Source organism: Triticum aestivum, chromosome 3A (genome assembly GCF_018294505.1).
Source record: "Triticum aestivum cultivar Chinese Spring chromosome 3A, IWGSC CS RefSeq v2.1, whole genome shotgun sequence".
In the NCBI taxonomy this organism is placed as follows: domain Eukaryota; kingdom Viridiplantae; phylum Streptophyta; class Magnoliopsida; order Poales; family Poaceae; genus Triticum; species Triticum aestivum.
In genome coordinates, this window is record NC_057800.1 from 329,572,727 (window position 1) to 329,579,089 (window position 6,363).

A 6,363-nucleotide genomic window follows, 5' to 3' on the forward strand; every position below is an offset into this window, starting at 1 on the left:
AAAATCTAAAGCCAAAAAATTAGCACAAGAAGTAGAAGGCATGAAAATATTGCAACTCAGTTTGCACATATAAGTGAAGCTCTTATTCATTTCAAAAGATTGACAATGTTCATCATTAAACCATCCCAACATTGGTGAATAAACCGTACTTGCATCAAATTTACATGCTACAACATGCTTAAATAAGCAGACATGCAATAAGTCATTCAACACAGAATCATCACCAAGATTAGAGGTCATATCAAAATGATTAAACATTGGTTCTTTTGCATCAATAGTTAATTCAATGGGTGCACTCAAAATTGTTGGTATTTCAGTTGTTTGATCACATGGCAAAGTCAAATTATCAACGTAGTCCTCTAAAATAGGTGGTGTGATCAAAGTAGTGGGTAGCTCATCAGATGGTGCATTCAAATTGACAAGGCATTCATCATTCTCATGTAGAGATGGAAGATCAGTACCTTTTTCATTACCTCTTATGATCAACTCAGATGATGTAGCCACTCTCGGGGGCGATGTGTCACATGGTGGAGGTGATGTAGTCCTGACAACAACGGATGTGGTTGTCATAGTATGCCTAGTAGTTGAAGGAACAATCATATCAACTCTTGGAATGTGCACCGTGCGCTTGTTCTCCTCATGGCCAACACGTCGTTTTATTTCCTGTTCAGCTTTGCAAGCAAGATGAAACAAATGGTCCATAGAATAACACTCTTCATGAATTAGTATCTCTTGAATATCACGGTTTAATCCTCCCCAAAATCTATCCATAAAATCATCTTCACTTTCTTCTAAAGAGGAATGCAACAAGGTAGTTTGTAAATCATCATAATATTTTGTTACAGTTTCACTACCTTGTTTTAAGTGTTGCAACTTCTTAATCATGTCACGAGTATAATAAGCAGGGACGAAAGTATGTCGCATGGCAAGTTTCAAATCATCCCAAGTAGTAGGTATATAATCAGGGTGTAACTGACAATATTCACTCCACCAAACCAAAGCATAACCAGTGAAAGAACCAACCGCAACCTTAACCTTTTTATGTTCATCGAAATTATGGGAAGCAAATATATTTTTTATGTCGAACTCCCATTCAATATATAAAGCAGGTTTAAAACGGCCATTAAATGGTGGTATAGATACATTAACCTGATCATGTGCATTTGGATGTTTGTGCACCTCTCGTGACGGTTGTGGTATTTGCAAAGGTGGTGGCACGTCTCCCGCGATCGACGAAGCCCATGAATTGACTCTGGATCCTGTCATGATTAGTAGAACAAGAAACAAAACCCAAAAATAATGTTCCTATAACTATTAGGATGTGGTGGTAAAGCGCTCACAGTAAAGCAAATATCAATGTCTTACACGTTCTTACCATGCAGCAGGCGGTGATCGGCAACCAGCGGTGTCAAGTAACTCCGAATATTGAGTAAAGCGATTGCCAGGGGAGCGTACGTATACACGGTGTAGAAATATGTGGAGCTGGGTTGGCTATATATGGTAGCAAAAGATTAGCAATAATCAATTCAAAGATGCAATGTTGAATAAACGCTCAACGACGGTACTGTGCTGGTCCTAGGCTAGACCGAACTAGAGACGCGAGCCTAGAACACTAATGAGGTCACGTCATAGCACAACCAGCATCAATGAAGGATACAAAGTAGCTCTGGACAACAAGATATAAGTGAAGATCACAACGGCAGTAAAGATAATGATGTGAAACAATAGACAAGCTGTTTACTGAACAGTGCACAAAACAGATTCCAATCCGAATTCAGGTACGAGATTGATTCTAGATAGATCCAATTTTTTTTTCTTCTCTCTTTTTTTTTCTCACGCTTTTTTTTTCTTTTTCTTCACCCTCTTTTTCTTTTTTTTTCTTTCCTTTTTTCTCTCTTTTTTTTCTTTATCTTCTTTTTCTCCCTCTTTCCAAGACAAACTAGATAAGATGCAGATTCGATCAGGCGAAGATGTGAGTGACCTCAACTATGATTATGACAATAAACAGTGCGTAGCACGTGGTGGAAATTGGTGGATTGGATGGTGGACAGCGGATGGGATAATGATGCAGCGGCTGCGTGACTAATGTGAACAGAACTCGAAACTCTAAAGGAACTAGACACTAAGACCAGCAACTCGACACGACGATGCAACCGATAATTCAACTATGCAAGCAATGAAAAGAAAATTGCAAAGGCTCAGACTGGCTTGGACCAAGGATGAATAGATCTAACTCTTTTTTGTGGCTTTTTCTTGGACAATAGGTAAGAAAATAAATCTAATCTAGGAAAACTGGAAATTCTCACCGAGCAACCTGAAAACTGATACCACTTGATAGAGGCGGGGTGTCCCGATCTTTCGATGAGATGATAACTATCGATTTGGTGGAGACGACTTTGACGATCCGACTACAAACGTGCACGACGTTGCGCCTTAGCAATCGCTAAACCAACTCCGAGAGGTTATTGATCACGCCGGAGCACAATCAACCTGACCACAAAGGTCTATTCCTGCAAGCAATCAAAGAACAAGCAAGAATATGATAAAAGCAATCTGAATATTGCGAGTATATATGAAGTATTGATAAAGGTGGGGATCCGTAAGCGGTCTTGGTCTGGTCGTTGGACACAAACGAAGTACACGAAGTTGCAATGGCTAACTTTTAACTAAACAAATCCCAAGGAAAAGCTACTAGATGGATCTACTTATATAGGAGCAAGGGGTGGAGGCCAAGGAGGTGGGAGGACGTCCCAAGGCAGCCTAAAACTAAATCTAGGTTGTACAAGGCCAATGGGCCCAAGTGGAGGTGATGTAACACCTTTGGACTTGTAGTTTGACTCGGATTCTGCTGCAGCATCAGATTGTTTCGTCCACAACTCAACGCTCCGGACGAATTTGAAGGTGATTCCAATTGGGTTGGAAAGTGCACGAAATCTAGTTTCCAACAAAAAAAGAATCACCCAATTCGGAGTCCGTATGAAAAACTTGTGTGCGTTTTGAGTCAGGTGTGTCTGTGCAGTCCGAATCTGAATCCAGAACGTGAGAGACTTGGACTCTATCTTCTCTTGGGCCAAAAGTGACGTGAGAGAACTTTTTGGACAGCAAATAAACATCTCTTTCTTCCTTATCTTCATATGTGGATTGTACAAATGTCCCATACACCTGCAATTAGACAAAACACAAAAGTGTGTGAAGTATTTTTGTTCTGGATAACATAAATAGATTATTGAATAGTTTGCACTAGAAATCACCTGACAAATATGCATATATGCAATATTTTTGGTCATATCCAAGGTAGTCATGTCCTCATCATCAATTCCTCTAATAGGTGGTAATCTCGGTGGCACGTCTTGTAGAAAGACGTCAGCGAACTCTTGCAAAATGTTAGTGACAGCAGGAGGCAAAGAGGAAGGCACATCCTCGAATGAAAATAATGCCTCTTTGCACACAAAAGCATAGCAAACAGATTTGCTAAAATCTAGATCATCAATATCAGATTTGGTGGCAAGTAAACATGCACTTTTCAATTTAATTTCAGAAACAACACTAGATGGTTTATTATTAGGCTTCATTTGTTGCTCAAATTCTTTTGCCACAATCTGATTTTCACTCTTATTTTTCTCCTGTTTTGCTTTATTAGCTCTATTAATATCATCTTTCAAAATGGAATCAGAAATCATAGGAAGCAAAGTAATATTTTTATCCTTATGAACAAGAGTATACTGATTGTTTCTACCATGGTGTATAGAATTTTCATCAAATTGCCATGGTCTACCAAGTAATAAGGAACATGCTGGCATAGGTACCACATCACAATCAACATAATCAGCATATGTAGAGATACTAAAATGCAGACGAACAGTACATGTTACCTTAACCTTGCTTGTGTTGTTGAACCATTGGATGTAGTAAGGATTTGGATGTGGTCTTGTGGTGAGAGATAGCTTCTCCACCATCTCCATGCTAGCCAAGTTATTGCAGCTCCCTCCATCTATGGTGACGCGAACAGAACGTTCCTTCACAACTCCCTTTGTATGGAACAAATTATGCCTCTAATTTTGCTCAGCTTGTGTAACCTGCACACTCAAAACACATTGAGCAACTAAACATTCATACCTGTCAGCATCTTCAGCAGCCATGTATTGCGTCTCATGATCAGAATCCTCTCCACCGTGTTCTTCATGTGTAATAAGAGCCAAAGTCTCATCATCATAGTCATTAGCGGACTCATACCCACCATCCTCAGTAACAATCATCACACGCTGAGGTTTGCATTCTCTCGCAAAATGTCCTCTTCCCTTACAACGACGACAAATAATATCACTTGTGTGCCCTGTTGATGCCATCAAAGAAGAAGAACTCGGTGCACGCGCAACAGGTGTGCTCTTGGCAGATAGTGGTGGTTGTGCTTGCTTTCTTGTATCACGGCTGGAGGTGGCACCTGATGGAGGTGCTGGTGCAGTGGAAATAGAGTATGCATGTGGTGTCCATGGTGAAGGTCGACCTGCAGAAAAGTTAGTTCACGCCAATGCATGTCGATCCTGCACTTCACGTTCAACTTTACAAGCAAGATGGAATAAACGAGTGATACTAGTACACTCCTTATACTCTAGAATGGTCTGAATCTCTCTATTTAACCCACCCATAAAACGTGCAAGCATAGCTTCATTCTCCTCAACAATACCACATCTAATCATGCAAGTTTGTAATTCCTGATAATATTCTTCTACAGAATTTTTTCCTTGTCTGAAACGCTGCAATTTTTGAAGTAATTCACGTTGATAATATGGTGGAACTCAACGAGTACGCATAGCAGTTTCCAAAGCAGCCCAAGTAGCTGGAATAGGATATAATCTACAAAGTTCAGACCACCAAACACATGCAAAGCTAGTGAAAGCACAAACAGTAGCAGGAACACGTCTCTCCTCAGGATATTTTAAACATGTAAATCGTTATTCAGTTTCTAACTCCCAAGTAAGATATATATGAGGAACATATTTACCCTCAAATGGTGGAATGTTCAATTTCAGTTTAGGGAGATGGTCATGATCACGTACCTAAGGTAGTTGTGCAGCCCTACCATTGCGATGATATGCATGAGGACGACCTAGTGGCGGTGCTGCTGGTGGTTATACGTAGTTCTGATTTTGATCAACCTCATCATCGTAATGGTCCTCCACCTCTGCAGTAGCAGTAGGAGCTATAGAAGCATCAACAACAGCACCAGAATTTTGACCAGGCTCAAGGGGAATGTGTAGTGCCCATCCCACTTGATTTGGAAGGCGTTGTTGTTGTTGTTGTAGTTGTTGTTGTTGTTGTTGTAGAGGTGCGTTAGGTGCATCCGGTGGTGGTGGTGGAAGACGCGCGAGCAATTCATTAAACTTGTTATCGAGCTTTGTTTCAAACGTCTTCTCCATGCCATCTATTTTCTCCATGGCCTCTTCAAATCTGTTTAGCACATCTTGCACCTGTCCACTCATCATTTGTTGAAATTTATCATGTAGCTCTTTGTTCGTCATGTTCTCCCAATCTGTCTCATCGGCTTGTGATCCTGCCATGGTTAGCAGCAATAGAAACACACAAGAATATGATCCTACAGACTACTAGGAAGTGGTTGATAGAGGCAAAGGTGTCCCGTCTTTCGATGAGATGATGGATATCGCTTTGGTGGCAGTCGACTTTGACGATCCGACAACGAACGTGCGAGGACGTCACGCCTTAGCAATCGCTAAACCAACTCCGAGAGGTTATTGACCATGCCGGAGCACGACCAACCTGACCACGAGGGTCTGTTTCCTGCGAGCAAACGAAGAACAAGCAAGAAACTGAGATTGCAATCTGGATATTGCGAATATAAGATGAAAGCTTTATTGATCAAGGTGGGGTTCTGTGACGCCTTTGTCTGGTCATTGAACACAAACGAAGTACGCGAAGTTGCAGCTATGGCGAACTTTTAATCTAAACAAAACCCAAAGTCTAAACGATGCCCTAAGGGCTGTATATATGGAGGAAGAGGGGGGAATTTCGTGACCCTTGGTGGAGGGGTCCGAAATCAACCCTATCTCTTGTGTCCCCACACATACGGACTCTAAAAATAGCCTATACTTATGTATTTCGAAATTACATGGGCCTGGCCAAATAATAAGGTGACGCAGCACCTATAATAGCCTCGGGACGAAATTTATGAAGTGACATCTTGTATATTTCGTCCAAGGCTTCATGCACCCATTATGGTGGCTTCAAAGTCCTGAAATCATCACTTGTAACTCCGTTCTTGTTCCCCTTGCGCATGCCATCATCTCCATGCTTGTTCTTAATCCAATGTTCATCCTTCTCCAAGCTAGGCCCTTCATTTGTATGCAA